Below are 21,985 nucleotides of genomic sequence, written 5' to 3' on the forward strand. Positions count from 1 at the left end.
TGAAGTACAATACAAAAATCATACATAAGATCCACAAAACTGCCGCACGTACCTTTTGTTTTTGTATTTTTTCACTTGAGTGCAAGCGCGATACTGGCGATCATGCCATCATACACCAGGATAAAAAAAAAGAAAGGAAGTTCTATTACAACACAACAGATCATTGGCCTCGTTTTATTGACGTGCTAATGATACACGCTCAGGAAATGCACTGAAGTGGATGTCATGGTCGAGATTTTCATGACTACACTAATTAGCACAAATGAAGACCAGGGCGTAAACTGTACGTTCACCTCTTGTCGTTAAAGAACCCCTAAACCACCCAGAGGTCGAAATTTAGTTGTGGTGTTGCAGTTGTGCACGAGTCTACAACGAACACGTAGCCGCGAGAATTTTTCGAAATGGTGCCATAACAACGGAGTTGCACGACTTTGATGATCGCAAAACGGCCCTCTCTCGTTTCGCTCTTTCCTTCGCTACTCTCCTCATCGGCTGGTCTCCCCTCCTCGCCGAGTGCTTCTCGAAAGGTCACGTGACAAACGTCATCGCCAACGCCCTTCTCAAAACACTGCACACTTCCGGTCACGTCCACGCTAGCAGCACATATACCGACGGCGAACCGTCCGCCAGTGCCGTAGAACGTCTGCCGCGCGAGAAGTGTCCAAAGTAGACGGCACTTCGGCCGGCGCCCTGCCCGCTGCACCATCAATGGCCCAATCGACGACCGCGAACCTGCGCGCCTCCGCCACCGGCAACGAAAACGGGCTCGGCTGTGCTCGCATCGCAGCTGACGGCGCCGCTTATATCAGCATATTTTTCTTCTTTGTGTACAAGTATTGCGAGAGCGATAACAACGATAAGAAAATATTACGGCTTGTGAGCGTCGGTATTTCATTTCAAAGCGCTGTCCGTTTTAGCTTTGAAGGGAACCAGAAAAGGGCCTAGTGACGATATCAGCGCTGTCGAGCGATCAGCGGCGGTGAATCTGCCGCACAAATGAGTCCCGGTCTCATCCTCTCTACGTACGGCAAGGAAATCTCGCCGTTCGCGAGCAAGAAGCGCTGTCGAACGGCGGCCCGCGAATGGCAAACGGCGTGTGATGAGTTACCGTGCCGGTAACGTGGACTCAGCGCTTCTCGGCTACCCGCTGTTGCTGCGGTGCTGACCCGTGTTATGCGTACCGCTATAGACCCTGTGTTGCGCGCACGTCTGGAAAGGCGAACACTGTCGCACTCTGTTCGCGCAGCTAATCAGACCGCTAAGCACGACTGTGCACTTGTGTTGCGGTCTGTAATTACCGATTCGCAAGGGCGCACAAACGAGCAACACGACGAAGAAGAGCAGAAAGCGCGCGTACCTGCTAGCAGACTAACCGGAAGTCGTAGGTTCTTGTTCAACCAATGGACATCGTTTCCTCAGTTGACATCACCAGATTCCCCCTGCTGTGAGTTTACTTGAAATGTTCAAAAAATATCTGAGGTGGTTTAGGGGCCCTTTAAAGACACGGAAGACCATCTTCGAAGTGTTATTGGACCAGCGCACGATCTGCGATCGGTGAGAGTCGTGCGACATCGTTCGAACAGCAGCAGACAACGCATGGTACCATCCTTTGCCAATTAATACTTCTTTACTTCTCACCTCGGTGGCATCGGGTGCCACACCATAAGACGCACAAAAAACCAAGGAGACTGCTGCGCACACCCCACACTGCGAGCACCACACACCACTAGCGCGAGTCGGCCCACAGCGGCCACCATTCGTCGGTCAGAAATCGAAAAACATCAAAACGCAGCAGAAGACCGAGCTCTGACGGAACGGTTCGGCACGGCTCATTCAAGGAGAGACAGCCGGCTTCCTCACTCTGAAAGAACTGCCGCTCACTTACTGAACCACGGCTCCCTCGGTCTTCAAAAGAGCGGCCCGCTCCTGAGCTCTCAGGAGTGAGCCGGATCTTTTGAAGAGCGAGGGAGCCGTGGCTAAAAGAGCGGCTGGCTCCTGAGCGCTCAGGAGCGAGCCGTATCTTTTGAGCCGCTCTTTTGAAGAGCGAGGGAGCGGTGGTTCAGTAAGTGAGCGGCGGTTCTTTCATTCTTCAGCCGAAGGCGAGAGGCTGAAGGCGACTCCTGCGAGGAAGGGCGGGAGGGCAGTTGCTTTCTCGTACCGCTAATAGATGGCGCGGAAGTCGCAGCCAGCAGAAGACCCGGCTCTGACGGAACACATCGGCACGGCTCACATCGGAACGGTAACATCGGAACATCGGAACGGAACACATCGGCACGCGAGAGAACCGGCTACCTTTCTCCAAAAGAACCGCCGCTCATTTTTACTGAACGACCACTCACTCGCTCTTTAAAAAGAGCCGCTCACAAGATCCGGCTCGCTCCTGAGCGAGCCATCTCTAGTTTGAGGCGACTTCGGTCTTTCTGGACTTTAACATTCTGTTTCAACAGCGGAAAATACGACGCAAGAAGAAAAACGAAGTACACAGGAGTAGCACTGCTAGCTTCCAGCTGCGCCGGGACAACAGGTTTTTCAGAATCGAGACGCGCGACGATAACTCACTGCACGTTACATGCACACCACCAGAAAGTCCGAGCCCAGCCCGGGTGCTGTTCAAAAAGCACATGCCGGGCACGGGCTTTCGGGTAAGCCTGAGCCCGTGCAGTGCTCTAGGGAGTGCCAGTGAGTGGAAGTGAGTGCCAGTGAGTGGAGGTGACTTCGGTGACTGCCAGTGAGTGTGAGTGCAGCTGAGTGCGAGTGGGAGTGAGTCCCAGTGAGTGTGAGTGCCAGTGCGTGAGTGGAGGTGAGCGCGAGTGTCAGTGAGTGCCTGTGAGTGTGAGTGGAGGTGAGTGTGAGTGCGAGTGAGTGCCAGTAAGTGTGAGTGCAGGTGAGTGCGAGTGCGAGTGAGTGGCAGTGAGCGTGAGGGGAGGCCAGTGCGAGTGCGAGTGAGTGTGAGTGCAGGTGAGTGCTAGTGCGAGTGAGTGCCAGTGAGTGTGAGTGGAGGTGAGTGCAAGTGCGAGTGAGTGCCAGTGAGTGTGAGTGTAGGTGAGTGCGGGTGCGAGTGAGTGGAGGTGAGTGCGGGTGTGAGCGATTGTCTGTGAGTGCGAGTGGAGGTCAGTGTGAGTGCAAGTGAGTGCCAGTGTGTGTGAGTACAGGTGAGTGCGAGTTAGTGCCAGTGAGTGTGAGTGGAGGCGAGTGCGAGTGCGAGTGAGTGCCAGTTAGTGTGAGTGGAGGTGACTGCGAGTGTGAGTGAGTGCCAGTGAGTGTGAGTGCAGGTCAGCGTGAGGGGGAGTGAGTGCAAATGCCAGTGAGTGTGAGTGGCAGTGAGTGCGAGTGTGAGTGAGTGCCTGTGAGTGTGAGTGCGAGTGAGTGCCAGTGAGTGTGAGTGCAGGTGAGTGCGAGTGTGTGTGAGTGCCAGTGAGTGTGAGTGCGAGTGAGTGCCAGTGAGTGTGTGTGCGAGTGAGTGGAGGTGAGCGGGAGTGTGATTGAATGCCTGTGAATGTGAGTGGAGGTGAGTGTGAGTGCTAGTGAGTGCAAGTGAGTGTGAGTGCAGGTGAGCGCGTAGTGAGTGCCTGTGAGTGGACGGAGTCCGAGTGCGAGTGAGTGCCAGTGAGTGTGAGTGGCGGTGACTGCGAGTGTGAGTGAGTGCCTGTGAGTCTGAGTGGAGGTGAGTGGGATGCGAGTGAGTGCCAGTGTGTGTGAGTGCGAGTGAGAGTTCGAGTGAGTGCAGGTGAGTGCGAGTGAGAGTGCGAGTGAGTGCCAGTGAGTGTGAGTGTAAGTCAGCATGACCGTGAGTAAATTATGGTCAGTGAGTGTGAGTTTCTCCCACACTGCCGGCCTATGCCTACATGACACGCATGTCATGACATTCATATCATGAGTCCTCAGAAGTACCTTTAGCTACACCTAAGACACGTTAAGGCAAAAGTCTTAGTCATGCTCATGACTATGACTGCGACCATCAAACTTTAGTCTTTTCCTTCTCTTACTACCACATCCGAACACATTCCATTGATTTTTGAGTGTTAATCTTTTTTCACTTAGTCATTCTCATTGTTGCTCAGTCATGGTCATGACTATGACTTCTACCACAATCCTTTAGTGTTTCCTTCAATTAGTGCCCACGTCTGAACCCATTCCAGTGGTTTTTGAGCGTTAATCTTTTTTCGCTGAGTCATTGTCATTTTTTCTGAGTCATGGTCATGACTATGACTTCTAACACCATCCTTTAGTGTTTCCTTCACTGAGTACCCACGTCCGAACCCATTTCAGTGCTTTTTATGTTAATCTTTTTTCGCTGAGTCATCGTCATTCTTGCTGAGTCATGCTCATGACTATGACTTCTACAACCATCCTTTAGGGTTTCCTTCATTTAGTACCCACCTCCAAAAACATTTAAGTGTGTTTTGTGTTGGCCTTTTTTCGCTGAGTCATTATCATTTTGCCCAGTCATGGTCATGACTATGACTTATTCCAGTATCCTTTAGTGTTTCCTTCACTTAGTGCCCGCGTCCAAACCCATTCCAGTGGTTTTTGTGTGTTATGTTTTTTCGCCGAGTCATTGTCATTTATGCTGTCATGGTCCGAACCCGTTTCTGTGGTTTTTGAGTGTTAACCTTTTTTCGCTGAGTCTTTGACGTTTTGTTGAGTCACGCTCATGACTATGACTTCTGCCACCATCCTTTAGTGTTTCCTTCACTTAGTACCCACGTCCGAACCCATTCCAGTGTTTTTTGAGTGTTAATGTTTCTTCGCCGAGTCATTGTCATTTTCGCTCAGTCATGGGGATGACTGATTTCTACCATAATTCTTTAGAGTTTCCTTCACTTAGTACCTACGTCCGAACCCATTTCAGTGGTTTTTGAGTGTTAATCTGTTTTGCTGGGTCATGGTCATGACCTACATGGCATGCATATCATGACATTTACGACATGACTCATCACTTATGTTCTTCATACACTCCTGTCATACAATGCCAATTTTGGTACCTACCAAGTTAAAGAAACGACCATGAGAGCACCAAGACGTAGGCGGCTGTTTCATGACCATCACGTGTTCAAACATACACACACACCCACAGTCCGGGCAGTCAGGAGATATATCCATATATACCGAAACGCTTGCTGCACAGGGGCAACCCCTATCTGTAGCAGTCTGAGCTTAATTTCTTGTCCTCTCCTCTAGTCCTCTAGTGAGATGCGAATGGGGTGGAGGAAAGACCCTACGACCCAAGTGATAAAGCGAAGTGACTTCGTTGAATGTAGCTAGAATGTCCCGCGACCCTTGATCAGCCACATCCCCATCCAGAGGCTTGTCCCCGGGCAGGGTCGAGCGGTCCAACGACCCAGGGCCGTGAAGCCCCGCGCGGAAGGCAAGTCCTCGCACCCGGCCGTGGGCCAATTCGCTGGAGTTGGCGATGCCGGCGATCGTGGAGCCCATATGTGCCAGGAACCAAATAATATCGTGTGGACTGACGGTCCTACCTCTGAGGAGTAGGAGGAAAAACATTTGTTCAGAGAAAAAAAAATAACAGTAGGTGAGACCCTTCCAGTAGCAAAGGCTCTAACTGCCGAACGTGAATCAGAATGGATATGATAACGGGTGGTGTCCAAAAGCCCTAGGGCGATGGATACTTGCTCAGCTATTGCCGGGGAAGCTGCCTCGACAGAGCATGCCGACAATAATGCACCTCGCTCAGAGACCACAATGGCCACAAAACAATTCCTATCTGTGTGCACTGCGTTCGTGAAGGTCGACGATTCCGAGTTTAATTGTACTTGCTCCAAGATTTTCTTGGCTCTAGCCCTACGCCTTGCGATGTTAAATTGAGGGTGAATATTCCTAGGAATAGGTTTAACCACGAGTACCTGTTTAATGGCGGAGTCAATAGAGGTCATCCGCTCCTCCTGTAGTATTGTAAGAATTCCCACACGCGCCAAAACCTCCCGACCCACCCGGGTGACCGACAGGCGAGAGATCTGCGCCGTGCGTTGAGCCTCTATAATTTCAACCAGTGTGTTGTGAATTCCTAATGCTAACAGCCCCTCCGCGCTAGTTCAGATTGGAAGGCCGAGTGCCCTTTTAACAGTTTTACGGATCAGTACACCCAGCTTCTCCCTTTTGGCAGCAAGCCAATTATGTATAGACGCAACATAATGAACATGGCTCATGAGGAATGCATGAAAGAAGCGAAGAAGATTGCCCTCCCTCATGCCTCCTCTCCTGTTAGAATCTCTTGATAATGAGGCAAAGCGTATATCCGCAGTATGTTGCTCTAATCTACGTAGAGTTTCCATTTTATGTACATTCGCTGATATGAACATACCCAATATTCGGATACAGCTAACCCACTAGCACTCAATAATGTGACATCGCCTCCTCCGGAGGGACCGAGTTCTTAGGTCGCCGTCTCTTTCTGATGGGCTTGTATATTGTCACAGACAAAACAACAAAAGACTTCGGACGACGCTATAGATCTTTTATGGAGCTATTCTGGCACCTTTGTCGTTGTCTTCTTCGATGAGCAACCCAACATTCCTAGCATGGAATTGCACCGAGTGGCTTTCAGTCGTGTCAAGGTCGTGGCATTACCCCCCTCCCTAGAAGCATGGTCTCGATGCGGAACATTTATGCACTAGGGGGTTGCTACAGTGATACTGTTAAAGTATACGTAGATGGTGAGAGAGGTGTAGAGCTTTGCGGTCAGCGGGAGTAGTAAAGCTTCAACCGAGAGACGTGAACGACATTGGACAGGCGTGGGCGTCGAGGACGGCGAGTGGTGCCTTCTACTTCAGGAATCACTTCGTATGTGACGTCGCCAAGTCGTTGAACAATCCGTAAGGGTCCAAAGTAGCGGCGCAAAAGTTTCTCCGACCGACCACGCGGCGGATCGGTGTCCACACCCATACTTTGTCACCAGGTTGATAAGTGACGTCTTGGTGAGGAAGATTGTACCGGTCGGCGTCGTTGTGTTGGTGGTAGCAAATACGCATTCGTGCGAGCTGGCGCGCCTCTTCGGCGCATCGAGCGAATTCGGCAGCATCAGTGACAACATTAGAACAGTGGGTGGTAAAATCATTGCGTCCAACGTTGTTACAGCTTCCCGGCCATCCACCAAGCGAAAAGGGGTGAAGCGGGTAGTTTCTTGAACGGCAGTATAATACGCAAACATAACTTATGGGAGAACGTCGTCCCAGTTTTTGTGGTCGACGTCAACACACATGGAAATGATATCAGTGATCGTTTTGTTTAGCCTTTCTGTGAGCCCATTCGTCTGGGGATGGTAAGCAGTGGCTTTGCGGTGAACTATACCACTGAGATGCATGATACCTTCTGTGAGCTGCGCTGTAAATGCTGAGCCCCGGTCGGTTATAACCACAGTTGGAGCACCGTGGGGGAGTACGATGCCATGTACAAAGAAGGTCGCAATATCATTAGCAGTGCCTCGTGGGAGAGCTCGGGTTTCAATGTAACGTGTAAGGTAGTCTGTGCCAACAGCAATCCAAGGGTTACCAGGCCTCGACGTGGGGAATGGTCCAATAAAATCTATTCCAACTTGCTGAAAAGGAGTCCGTGGAGTATCAACGGGATGGAGAAGTTCAGCGGGACGCACGGGTGGTGTTCTGCGTCTCTGGTAGTCGCGACATGTCTTCACATATTGCTTGACGTCACGGCGAAGGTTAGGCCAGAAGTACTTTTGGCGTATGCGTAGAACGTCCGTGCGAATCCCAAGTGGCCCGAAGATGGTTCGTCATGAGAGGCCCGCAGGATGTCGTCACATAGTGCAGACGGCACTACAAGGAGGCAGGCGGTTGCGGTCGAGTGAAAACCTAATTTGTAGAGGACGCCATCGCGGAGAAAATACGAAGATAACGTTCGAACGAACATACGAGGCGGCTCTGGTAGACGGTTCTCAAGGTAGTCGATGAGAGGCCGGAGTTCTGAACCATCGCGCTGTTGCTTGCTGATGTCTGACACTGTGACAATGGAAAGAAATGCGTCCTCTTCATCAACATCGAATGACGACGGTTGAAGTGGAGCACGCGACAGGCAGTCGGCGTCGGTGTGTTTACGCCCGGACTTGAACACGATCGTCATGTGGTATTCTTGCAAGCGAAGACTCCAGCGTGCAAGACAGCCAGAGGGATCCTTCAGATTGGCCAGCCAGCACAATGAAGGTGATCTGTCCCAACTCGAAACGATCGGCCGTGCAAATATGGGCGGAACTGAGCAATTGCCTACAAAACAGCCAAGCATTCCTTCTCCGTCGTGGAATAGTTCCTTTCAGCTGGAGACAAAGTGCGGCTTGCGTACGCAATGACGCGCTCGGCTCCATCTTGCCACTGTACGAGGACGGCACCAAGGCCAACGTTGCTGGCATCCGTGTGCAACTCGGTGTCACTGTCTTCGTCAAAGTGTCCTAGAACTGGAGGTGTTTACAGACGTTTCTGGAGTTCACAGAAGGCATGTTGTTGGTCCTGCTCCCAGACAAACGAAACATTATCCTTTGTTAACCGCGGCAAAGGTTCGGCTATCATTGAAAAGTTAGCCACGAAGCGTCTATAATATGCGCAAATCCCTAGAAAACGGCGGAGTTCGTGTTTGTTCGCAGGTGTAGGAAACAAAGCAACAGCAATGGTTTTGTCGGGGTCTGGTCGAATGCCTGCGTAGCTGACGACATGACCTAAAAAATTGAGTTCGTGATACCTGAAATGGCATTTTTCAGGCTTTAAGGACAGGCCAGCAGCACGAATTGCGTCAAGAACTGCTTGTAAGTGCTGTAGGTGCTGCTCAAAAGTGTCTGAAAACACAACGATATCATCTAAATAGACAAGGCATGACTGCCACTTGAGACCTGATAGTACCGTGTCCATCATGGGCTGAAAGGTAGCAGGCGCACAGCACAATCCGAAAGGAAGGACCTTGAATTCATGGAATCCAGGCGTAATAAAGGCGGTTTTCTCATGGTCATGGTCATCAACCTCTATTTGCCAGTAGACGCTGCGTAGGTCCATCGACGAGAATTATCGGGCATGTCGAAGGCGGTCCAAAGAATGGTCGTTACGGGGAAGGGGATAAACGTCCTTCTTCATAACGTTGTTAAGCTTGCCAAAGTCAACGCAAAAACGCCTTGTACCATCTTTCTTTTTCACCAGAACTACAGGTGACGCCCATGGACTGGTGGAGGGCTGTATGATGTCGTCGGTAAGCATTTGTTGAACTTGATTTCGGATGACGTCTTGCTCTTTACGAGAAACACGGTAGGCACGTTGGCGCACGGGTCTTTCATCGGGATTTGTATAATTCGGTGTTTCGCAATAGGCGTTTGGTTGACCTTCGATGTTGAAGCGAAACAATCCGCAAAAGACTGTGAAAGGCTCCGAATGCTAGCTTGTTGTTCACCTGATAATGTTTAATTCTCATCAATTTTGCTGTTGGCCGGTACGCCACAGGTAGCATCTGCACCATTCTGTCCTACAGTTAAACAAGCAGGATAATCACTGACTGGCTCCATTGGAAATAGGCGATGGTAGTTCGTGGGGCGAAGTGCTGGTATTCACGACTGAAATTGGTCACTAAAATCTGAGCAGTCCGTGACGACAGCTGCAAGATGCCGCGGCCTACGCAAACCTGTCGAGCCAAAAAGACTGGCAGATTGCCTTCAGCGATTCCGAGATGGGGAGGATCGTCGTCTGTTTCAACAGTGAACGACGTAGTACTCGGTGGTGGCAAAGTAGCGCAGTCACCCGAAACGCATAACACCGTGGACTGTGGGTGGTAGTCGTTCGAATGAGTTGCATGTTCGCTGGAAAAAGTGACAAGCAACTTGCGAAGGTTTATGATTGTCCTTACTCCCGAAGAAAGTCCATGCCGAGAATCAGCTGCCTAGAGCACTCTGCCAATATAATAAATGAACCGACAAATGTGGCCTCACGAATGCGTACCCTCGCAGTGCCGATCGCAGTGCCGATCGGCGTGAGAACGTGACCGCTGGCTGTACGGAGCTTAGGTCCGGGCCACGGTGTCGTCACCTTGCGAAGTGCAGTAGCCAGTTGTCCGCTCAGAACAGAATAATGGGCACCAGGAAGGAAGGAAGCAAGAGAAAAGCAGAAGGCAGGGAGGTTAACCAGAATAACGTCCAGTTGGCTACCCTACACCGGGGGAATGGGAAAAGGGAACAGAAAGATGACAGGGAGAGATAGGAGGGAAGGAAAGACGGGAAATGAGCGGTTAGTTCGCTGACGCCTGTGTTAGTGCACTAATAGTCACAGACGTCGACACAAGCCCGTCGTCCTCAAGAAGCACAAAAGTGCCTTCACCGCTTTATGGGCCGACGAGCGATGGGGGCGGTGTTCCAGCAGCACCTGCACGGAAAGCGTCCGATTGTCCAGTTTTTTTAGCGCGTTAGCGAGTTCTTGGGCATATCGTGGACAGTGGCACAGCAGGTGGTCAATAGTTTCGTTGGTGCCGCAGACCTCGCATGCTGCACTGTCGGTCACTCCAATTAATGTAGAGTATGCCTTTGTGAAGGCAACTCCTAACCAAAGGCGACAGAGAAGCGAAGCTTCACGTCGAGGAAGTTCGAATGGATGTCGGAGTTGCAGTGAGGGGTTTAATTGATGCAGTCGTGTAAGTCGTAAGTTTGGCGAGTTCCACTCGGTCAGTGAGAGACTGCGTGGCAGGTGTCGAAGCTGCCTTGCGGCGTCTGTCCTCGAAAGTGGAATTGGAACGCTGAGCTCTTCTTGGTGTGATGGGCGAGCAGCGTTGTCTGCGGAATCATTGCCACTGATTCCACAATGACCAGGTACCCATTGAAAATACAACCTCGTGGCCTTTTTGTTGGACGTGATGGTGAAGTTTCACGGTTTCGTATGTCAACTGTTCATGACAGCTGCGTCGGAGAACTGACTGCATGCACTGTAATGCCGGTTTTGAGTCTGAAAACACAGCCCATTTTGTAGGTCTTTCAGAATCAATGAATTCTAGTGCACGACGCAGAGCCGTTAGTTCTGCCGCCGTTGAGGTCGTGACATGCGATGTCTTGAACCACAGTGTTATTCCTCGCGTTGGTATAACCACCGCACCACCAGAACTCGACGACGTAGTCGATCCATCGGTATAGATGTGCACGTGGTTGCTGTACTTTTCATGCAAGAGGAGTAAGCTCAGTTGCTTTAGAGCAGGGGCCGGTACATCTGATTTCTTCTGTAGTCCTGGAATCGTTATATGTACTTGTGGACGGCTCAAACACCACGGAGAAGGCACTGGCTTGGCCGCAGGTGCATACCCTGAAGTAAACAACTCACGATGTGCACTCACAGTAGCGCTAAATGTCGAGCAGGGCCTTTCAGCAGTGAGGCTCGCCAGGTGGTGGGAAGGGGTCCTAGCATAGTGTCTGAGATGCGTATGCATTGTCTCAACGGTAATGTGCGTCGTGATTGGGTAATCTTGGGCAATGGCAATGGTTTCAGCCGTTGACGCACTGCGTGGTAGGCCAAGACATATCTTAAGGGGTTGAGCTTGAATGCTTTGAATCGTACGGAGGTTAGTCTTGCAGGTGTTGGATATTGCAGGCAGGCTGTACCGCCGGAATCCAACGAACAACACCATGTACAGCTGTAACATACCGTGTATGGATACTCCCCAACTTTTTCCTGCAAGGAACCTCAACAGGTGACAGATAGCAGACAGCCGCTTTTTCACGTAATTCACGTGCGGAGTCCAAGACAGGTCTCTGTCAATTACGATTCCCAGGAACTTGTGACTTCTGCTGTATGGTATAAGTTGTCTGTTAATTGATATTCCGTAAGCAGACATTGGCTTCCTCGTGAATGCCACCATTGCGCACTTTCCACATGAAATTTCAAGTCCTTGTTGACGAAGGTAGCAAGATGTCATTGTGGCTGCCTTCTGAAGCCGAGCGCGAAGCTGAAGTCGTGTTACACCTGATGCCCAAATGCAGATGTCATCCGCATAGATGGAAAGTCATACGGTACTAGGCAGGTTGTCAACTAATCCATTGAGGGTTAGATTGAAAAGCGTCGGGCTAAGCACTCCGCCTTGAAGCACTCCTCGGCTACCGCAATGCTCGGATGTCGGGCCATTCTCAGTGTGCACGTAGAATGATCTTCTCTGTAAGTAGCTGCACACCCACATATATATCTTACCACCAAGTCCTACTGCTTCTAACGCGCCGAGGATGGCTTCATGGGTGACATTATCGTAAGCCCCGTTAACGTCTAGAAACAGAGCAGCAGATAGTGGTTGCAGGCCTTCTGGTATTGCGCAAATGTTACCAAGTCAACAACGTTGTCTGTTGACGAACGGCCACGCCTGAATCCGGTCATAGCGTCTGGGTAGATTTCATAGTACTCTAAGTACCAGTCCAGACGTGTTAAAATCATTCTTTCCATTGCTTTTCCAACGCAACTTGCAAGTGCGATAGGACGGTATGAGGAAATGTCCAAAGGCGACTTGCCAGCTTTGAGAAGTGGAATGAGGCGACTTGACTTCCATTCCTGCGGAACCGTACCCGTCTGCCAGGAGTCGTTGTATAGGAGCAAGAGTGCCTTCCGAGCTTGGTCTCCTAGGTTACACAGGGCACGGTACGTAATGCCATCAGGTCCTGGCGCTGAAGAACGCCTGCACAAAGCCAGCGCAGCTTCTAGTTCTTCCATAGAAAACGGGCACTCCATGCGAGGATCGCGTGAGAACAGTGGGTGGTCGAGCGTCCCCGTTCCCGTTCCATCAGAATTTGCCTCGCCAGAAAACTTTCTGCAGAAAGATTCAGCGACGTCAATCTCCCTACATTGTAGATGTAGTGCCAGAGATTTAAACGGGTGGCGCTGACCAAAGGTTGTGCGAAGGCCACGAACAGTCCTCCATATAAGCGATAAAGGTTTTCGCGGATCCAGGGACTCGCAAAAGGATACCCATTGTCGGGAAGCCAGCTTGTTCATATGACGCTGTATTTTCTTTTGTATTCGTCTAGCCAATCTCAAGTCATGAGTGGACTTCGTGCGTCTACATCTTCGTTCCGCACGACGGCGAAGTGCTCGAAGTTTCTCGAGTTCGATGTAGAAATTGGTGCGGGCAGAACTCTTCAAAGGCGAATGCGAGGTTGTTTGTATGGCATCCTTTATCGCGCCCTCTAGGTTGCAGGAGGTACCGTCACGACAGCAGTCTTCCATGATTATTTTGTATTTAGGCCAATCGGTGAACTGGACGGCTCTGGGAGACCTGGAGCTAGTCAGACCGTCAATCTTCAAATAAGTTGGGATGTGGTCACTACCTCGCGTTTCTAAATCCGAAAACCAGTGCACTCTTCTCGAAAACGAACGTGAAACGAAGGTAAGGTCCAAGCAGCTACTATACGCTGATCCACGCAGATAAGTGGGGCTTCCATCATTTGACAGGCAAAGTTCGCGTTCCGAGGCAAAGGACACCAATGTTCTGCCTATAGAGTTCACTTTGGAGCTTCCCCATAGGTAATGGTGGGCATCAAAGTCGCCAGTGATCACCCACGGTTGTGGAGTCGATGTCAAAATTGCCTGTAAGCGCTCACAATCCAGGCGACTTTTTGGAGATAAGTAGGCACCAAGAATTGTAAACGTGAGATTTTTCTTCTTCACTGTCAAGCAAACATATTGATTCACTTCGTCAGGAGGCACTGGGTGATGCACATAAGTCAGGTCACGGCGTATAAACACAACAATCTTGCTGCACTCTCCGTGGGTAGAGGACATAAAGCACTCAAACCCGGACAGTCTGATGGGAGCTGACAAGTTTGGCTCGCATATCACGATGATGGGGAATTGGTGCGTAAAGACAAACTGTCTAAAGTCGGCCATGCGTGACTTAAGCCCTCTTGCGTTCCACTGAAAGACAGATGCATTCTTGACCTCCTCTTGAAACGACGCCATCTCTCGGGCTGTGGTTTTAGCCTAGAGCCGCAAGTACCGGACTCAAGGTGTCCAGCACCTGCAGTGCGCTCTGCGCCGATGGCGTTTTCATGCTGCTCAGTAGAATGCGTATGGCGTCCATAAGTGACTTCAACATCGCTATGACTTGGCGATCCTCAGTTGTCGTATCAGCGGTTTGGGAGGTCATCGAGGGCGGCGCGATTTGATGTGACTTCCAGGCAGATTGTGCTCGTGGAAGTGTAGGCCACTCTTCAGGAGGAGCGAGTGTTGCCCCTTTCTTCGTTGTCGCAGTGTCCGTCTTTGTGGAAGTCGGCGTTGGTATGGTAGCCGCTTTGCCGGAAGATGGTGTATCTCTATCGGTAGATGCAACTCTTCGTGATGCTCTTGGGTGGCGATGTCGTCGTCGCCGCCTGAGAGTAGCGGCAGCCTCTCTGTGTGTAGAGTGGTCCTGTACCATACGTTTGAGTACCGCTCGCTCGTTCCTCACCCGCGGGCAATCCTTAGATGAGGCCTCATGGCTACCATGGCAGTTAGGGCACTTTAACACAGTTGCGCGGCAGGCTTCTTCCGAATGAGATTCGGCGCACCGTGGGCACACGAGATTGTTCCTACAGACACCTTTTACGTGTCCCATCTTGCAGCATTTGTAGCATTGCAGGGGCTTCGGTACGTAGGGCTGGACTGGATGGCGGACGTGGCCAACTTTGACGTGTGAGGGAAGGCTGTCTCCCTCAAACTCAAGCTTCAGGCAACGTGTGTTGCCAAGTCTTGCGATGTGCGTGATAAGAGTGCCTTCAGTAGTTGGTTTTATTAATATAGGCAAGTCGTCCGTTAGTATAGAAATATCGACATCATAAATGACGCCGACAGTGCTATTGCAGCCTGTAGGAATCATGGATCTCACTTTCACTTTGTCGATCTCCGTTACGTGCCGCAGGCTTTGCAGCGCACTACGGTGTAGAACGTCTACTGCGAGTACATTCTTCCGTGCGTTTATTCTCACGTCTTTGATCTCATTTGGTGCGATTCCCTCAAGAAACGCAGAAAGGACTTGCCTGTTTAGGAGTCGCAGATTGAACACAGGGTCCACAGGCATGAAGAACATAGTGTACGGCCAGCGCTGTGGTGTTGTCTTCACGGTGGAGACACTTGCCGATGATGACCTCCGTAGTAGTCTTCTTTTTGTAGTTCGGCTCATGACAAGCGTGAAATCGTCGTCCGACGAGTCGACGCTGTCCGAGTACGAGTACAACTCGGTTGCCTCGCTGTCCGTGTCACTTGACGCGTTTCCACGTTTCCTGGATGCGACCCGACGTGATGGTTGGTCGCCAGGAAGGTCCTCGAGGGCTTCTTCATCCATTGCCGCAACAAGGGAGCGGCAGCTCCCAGATTTTGCAGAGAAACAAAACGAGACAAGGGTGCAAGCGTTCTATGAAAGACACACTTCGTCATCGTACGCCGAGTATAGTAGATTATGCAGTGAACAAATAGGCCTTTATAGCGTTCCCCATCGTCAATGCATTACCAGTCAATAAAAGTTCAATATTCGGCACCAGTATCGACAAGAGCGGTTACCGGGTGGTTATCTACAGAAACGACTATGTCGGCTGAAGCAGGTTTACGGTTTTCCAAGAAAGGTGCCGAAGGTACGCAGTCGTCGTTGTCGTCATCGTTATCGTCGTCGGTGACGTCGTCGTAGGGGTGTCGCAGCGGAGGATCTTTCGAAGTGCGTTGGAGAGCGGCCCCACTCCCCGAGGTCGCTGTTCTTAGTTTCCCCGACTTGGGCTAATAGGCCGGCTGCACACAGAAGCGGAGAACGTAGTGTAGTGGCTAGGCGACGCCGATCGTCGAGGAGGTGGTGATCGTGACTGGCGCCTCTGTGGAGACGGAGATCGGCTCGTTGGCAGGGACTGTTCAAACGGTGGGAACTGCGCGTACGGCGACGAATCTTGACTGGCCAGATATTGCTGGATTTCTCTCGGGCGCTCTCCCTCACGTGGGCGACGAGCGCTGGGGTGATATCCCTGGAGTATTCGCCAGTAGTAGAAGGCACGGTACAAGTGGCCCGCTTCGTCACAGTGGAAGCAGAGTGGCTGATAGTCAGGTGTGCGCCACACGTCTGACTTTCGCGTATTCGTTCGGGGGCTCTGGACTCGTACCTAGTTGTATGCGTAGCTTGACCCTGGAAGTGGAGCAGCGGTTCTTCAGAAGAAGGCAGGTTATGGTGGTTCTCGGGCGGCGCAGGTAGCCTCACTGCTTGCGCATAAGTCAGTAGAGGAGCGGCTTCAGGTCGGGTTTGCCTGAATGGCTGTGCCGCCTGGCGAACTTCTTCGCGGACGATATCTGTGAGGGACTTTACGGTCGGCTGAAATCGCACTCCCTGTAGTCGATCGAGTTCCTCCCGCACGACACTACGCACAAGCTCTCGAAGCGCATTGGTGTCACAGGGCAACGAGAGAGAAGATGCTGATCCCAGGGTGATTTGACGATCGTAGACCGACGAGCGTTGCTGAAGGGCTCGCTCCATTGTTGTCGCCTCACTGACAAACTCAGCTACTGTAGCTGGAGGCCTTCGCATTAGTCCTGCAAACAGCTGCTGTTTCACTGCTCGCATCAGCAGGCGGACCTTCTTCGCTTCTGTCATGCCGGGGTCAGCACGCTTGAAAAGCCGCGACATGTCCTCTACGAACATGGCTACGCTTTCATTAGGCTTTTGAACCCTACTCTGAAGGGCTTCCTCTGCTCGCTCTTTTCATGCGGGACTGCTGTACGTATCGCGTATCTGCCGTTGAAATTCTTGCCAGGTGGTGATGGATGGCTCGTGGTTAGCGAACCATGTTCGGGCAGAGTCCTCTAGGGCGAAATACACGTTCCTTAGCTTCTTCCGTTCATCCCAATCATTAACCTCGGCCACACGATCGAAGTCATCGAGCCAGTCTTCTACGTCCTCAAAAGGCTCACCATGGGACGGCCGCGGCCAGCGGGGCATGTGGAGAACCAGCGACGCAGGAGGCTGTCCCGTACCGTATGTCTCCTGTGTATGGGCTGCGGTTGGGGTCGACATCCTTGGCAGATCTTGAAGGCCGTATTCCGGAGGAAGTCTTTGAAGCCGTCGGCTTTTGCGTAGGTGGTTCGCTTCCAGATCCTGGGGGTCAGAGTACATAGACGCATACCCAGCACGTCCACCAGTTTGTTACAGACAAAACAACGAATGACTTCGGTCGACGCTATAGATCTTTTATGGAGCTATTCTGGCACCTTCATCGTTGTCTTCTTCGATGAGCAACCCAACATGCCTAGCATGGAATTGCACCGAGTGGCTTTCAGTCGTGTCAAGGTCGTGGCAATATAATAGCTCCGATTTATTACTTGAAAGCTTTAAGGACATACGACTGATGTTCCTTTCAACCGTGTTAAACACCTCCTGCAATCTGTCCTCAAGGTGCCCCACGGCACCACCGCGGACCCAAACCGTGATGTCATCCGCGTAGAGTGCACTTTCGAACCCTCTCGAGTTCGTCCAGTTCCCGAGCAAGGCGAGCCATGCCAATATTGAAAAGAAGTGGGGAGATGACTGCCCCCTGAGGGGTTTCACGCGAACCTAATTCGTAGCTTTCCGACTTCAGCTCCCCCAACCTAAGAGTGGCCATTCGCTTACTGAGAAAAGCCGCAGAAAAATGAGAAAACCACGCACCCAGGTTCATGTCGTTTATGGGTTCCAATATGTGGGTATGCGATATGTAGTGAAACGCCTTAGCCAGATCGCGAGCAAGTACAGCCCTGGCATCGCGAGTGCTATCGCCAAAGATGTGAGATTTAAGAAGCATCGCACCCTGCGTTGAGAGATGCGGATCGAAACCCACCATATTCGGAGGGAGGAGACCTCGTCTTCGATAAACGCAGATAATCTGTTATTGACTAAGACTTTTCCAACAGAAGATGTAAGTGAGATGGGGCGGAGGCTGTCAGGGCTGGGCTTTTTGCCCGGCTTAGGGATGAGCACCACCTCCTCATGTCTCCATTCCTCGTGGAAAGTGCCATTGGACCAGTGGTGGTTCAAAAGGTCAGTGAGAAAGTCAATCGAAGCGTCATCAAAGTTTTTCTGAGTGGTGTTAGTGATCTGGTCAGTCCCGGGTGTGGACCTGCCATTGAGATCCATTAGCGCCATTCGAACTTCAGCTGTGGTAATATTCTCATCAAGCATGGATTGCATCCGCCCGCTATAAAGGAGGGGCGCGAAGGGGGGGGGGGGGGATCCGCTCCTCTAAGCGGCAAATATTTGCCTGCAAGCATGTTGCAAACTTCCTTTTCTAAGCTGTATCTGGGAGCCGCGCTGACTATACGGTCAACAACCCTGTGCTTACTCTTGCTTTTTTCGGGTCCCATCAGATGTTTAAGTAAGTTCCATTTCCCCCAACACGCATTTGCCCATCTACCATCTTGCACGTCTCCTCCAATCACGCTCCCTCTAGCTGCACGGAGTAAGTCTCGATCTCCCTGTTAATTATAGCGACCCTTCGCCTTAACCGCCGATTGAGCTTGTTCTGTTTCCAGCGCTCCTTAAGGCCTTCTGGCCTCAAAGAGGTGGGCAAGTTTGCTATCTGTGCTCCCGATCTCTGGCGGCGTCTCTACGACCTTTGTGGCCGTCTTAACGTCCCTGAATAAGTTTTGTTCCGAATCCGGAAAATTCTCCCAGCAGTCCCCGTCTTTCCGAATATCGCGGAAAAGGTCCCAATCTATCATAGTCTGTTTCCTGCTGTCTGCAACAGTTGCCAAGAGCGTAGTTTCGACTATATAATGGGAGCTACCTAAGTATTCTTATAAATTAGTCCACTTGCAGTGATCCTGAAATTTGTAAAAGTTAGGTCAGGTGTGGTGTCCCTACAAACCGAGTTGCCAGTTCGCGACGCATAACGGCGATCAGTCAATATTACCATACCCAAGTCATGTGTGCTCTTATAAAGTGAGTCACCCTTCCATGTAGTTTTTGGATACCCCCCGCCGTGTGTGGCGCATTGAAATCTCCAGACACCAAAAGCGGAATGCCATCGCGGTTCGCGAGCCTCATAGCCTTTGAAATAAGTGCATAAAAACGGTCCTGCGAGCGTTCGGGGAACTGTAAACATGTAAAATTAGCAACCCCTGGACCAGTCGCCTCCCGGGAAGAAGTTCAATGCACTGATATTCCGATTTAAATCGTTTGTCGAGATCATGATGCACAAGAGACGGAACTTGCTTTGACACGCATACCGCTATTCCCCTGCCGTCATCCTGTCTGTGGCAGAAAGTCTCATGCCCAGACAGGGTGATCTCCTCTAGGAGAGTTTTCTGCAGGAGCAGGATATGCGGCTTGTCTTCTCTAGCTCTAATAAATTGGCACAACGCTGCCTTTTTTTATTTGAGACCCCCAGCAGTTCCACTGCCACACGCGGAGTGCCGGGTGCTGCTTGTTTCGCCCCGCCATTTTTACTGCCAGATTTTGAGTTTCCGTCTGCCCCAACCTTAGGCTGTGGCGAAGGAAATGGCGTCCGGCCTTCCTCATTTGGTGTATTAACTTGGACCTCATTGGCCCTAGCCTCCAATACTCTAAGTCGCTTACCGTGATCAGCGCTATGCTTCTTGAGCTCGCCTACATCTACTCGAAGCTGTTGGAGTATGCTCGTGATCACACTTAGCGACTTTTCCACAGTCTCTCGAAACGATTCGAAACCGTCCTTGTCTGAAACCACTACATCACCCACCGCTTTGCTTTACGATCTACTGGTACTTCCGAAGTCTCCATAGCAACAGGAGCCGGCTTATTAGTTGCCTCCAAAGCTTTACTGGGCGTTCCGATCTCCTCTTTAAGTGTCATTACCATCTCTTTGAGAAGATAATTCTCCTCTCTGATCTGTTTAAGTTCCTCACTGCCCGGCAGCCCTGTCGGACTACCCCCCCCCCCTTACCTGCTGTGTTTTCACACCACCAGCCTTCTGCGCCCATGTTGCTTTCGGTGGGAGATGACCAGGCCCTGAGCTGGATCGTGACCCTGGGCCAGCCGACCCCGAGCGAGGAGTAGCGCACCGGCTCCGCCGTTGGTCTTCACGCTCCTAATGGGAAGAAAATCTTGAAATCTCCCGGGAAGCTGTCGTTCCCATCTTGACTCTTCAATCCGTTCTATTCGTCGCTGTCGCACGATGAAAGGAGTCTGTTAACGCTGGCTACAAGTTCTATGCCCCGTCGGGTGACCCTTTCCGCATAGCTTGCACTTCGCTTTACACTCGTGTGAGTCTGTGGGATTTTCGACCCCGCATCCACGACAGATTTTCTTCTCCGTCGTCGGACATATATTGGCTTGATGACCTACTTTTGCGCATATGTAGCACACATCCACCTGCCGCCTATACAGGTAGCACTTTAGAAGAACACCTCAAAACTTGATGTGATTCGGAACTTCAAAGCCTTCAAAGATGATGACCACGGTTCCAGAGCATTTATGCGCTTGGCTTGCATGGCTGTCGGATTCGCAGAATGCACTATCATAGTGTTGAATTCCTTCTCGGTGATTTCCCGGTCCAAGTTGCGAATGACACCCTTGCAGTAGCCGTCACCTGCGGAGTAGTAGGCGTTGACGTTGTACACTTTCTCTACAACCTTGATTTGCTTGATGCACATGTAATTATTCGCGTGTTTCTCCAGCGGCTTACTAACCACGACGATATTCTGTGTAACGTTGGGGCAGACGACGTCTTCCCCCGCAGCGCCGTAAGTGATCTTCGCAGCGACCATAATTGCCTCCGCAACCTTGCAATGCCCTGCTTTTCTGAGATCCAAACCATCCCGCGGTCGTATGACGATCCGTCGGTGATCTTCCGGCAAGTCTGGCATGCAAGAGAACGCAATAACCCGCTTTTTCAGCGTCGAACGGCTGCGGCGAGAAGGGCCGCCAAAACCGCCACCATATCTTCTAGAATAGAACGTTCGTCGGGTTCGCGCCCGGCGGTTCCTTGCTTTGAGGACTTGCCGCGCACGAAGTTCCAGCCGGCATCACTGAATTACTCTTCGACCGTTTCGCCTTCCACTTCGTCAGGCATCTCCTCGTTAAAGCGACGATCAAGAGCCCTACTCAACGCTAGGCTTAACTGCCGGCGGCGAAGCGGTGACGCCGCTAAGCTCAACGTCGGCTCCTGCGGCGTTCCAATAAAAAAAACAGTCGAAAAATATCAAATACGCACCCAAAATCCAGAAATTAGGTATCCACCTTCGTCAAACCATCTTATGCACAAATCCAGAGCAGAAAACTGGGTTGAAACCCCATAAAAGATCGAAAAGAGCGAAAAAAGACGGAGTCGGCTCGGAGACGTCCGCACTGGTCGGCGCCATCACGCGTTATTTCTTCGTCGAGAAATGCTTCGCATTTAAAAAAAAAAGAAATGGCTAAACTCGAGCGCGCTTCGCCAACGCGCAACCGAGCGGCCGCGCGCCGCGCCCTAGCATGAGGATAGCATGAGGACTGCTCGCAGCGCCACCGCCACCGTCATTCAGAAACAGTCCTCGCTCCCGTCGGTGGACGACAGACTAGCCAATATTCTAGGGACCATAGTCTTCTTCCGCAGCTGGCTTGTTCGCGCCCCTCGGTTAGTGTTGTCCTCGTCTTCTTCCACAGGTGGCGGCGTGGCTGCTAATCATTCCAGCGTGCAATTTCACTCCTCTTCTGTCGTCGAAATGGGGAGACAAAGCTTGCACTAGGTCACGCAAAGCTCGAGACACAATGAAGCTGGCCGATCGATTGCGTCTTCTGGTAGTTCCTAGGTTGAATTTAGCTATGGTCGAGCTTGAACTTGGTTCTATCTAGTCACTTCCTCCCCACCCCCAATTTTGCCGTTTCAGAGAGTAGAAGGGTGTTTAAATAAGCGGGGCAGATACTGCTGTTACTGGCCACCATACCTGTGGGTGTTCCCAGTGCGGAAAGTTATTTCTCTGCTCTGCGCCGTTTGAAGACTTGGATGCGTTCTCAAATGAGTGAAGGGCGCTTGACTGAAAGAAATTCAGTGACTTGCAACCAAAGATGGCGGACAACGGAGGTT

This window comes from Dermacentor silvarum, chromosome 10 (assembly GCF_013339745.2).
Source record: "Dermacentor silvarum isolate Dsil-2018 chromosome 10, BIME_Dsil_1.4, whole genome shotgun sequence".
In the NCBI taxonomy this organism is placed as follows: domain Eukaryota; kingdom Metazoa; phylum Arthropoda; class Arachnida; order Ixodida; family Ixodidae; genus Dermacentor; species Dermacentor silvarum.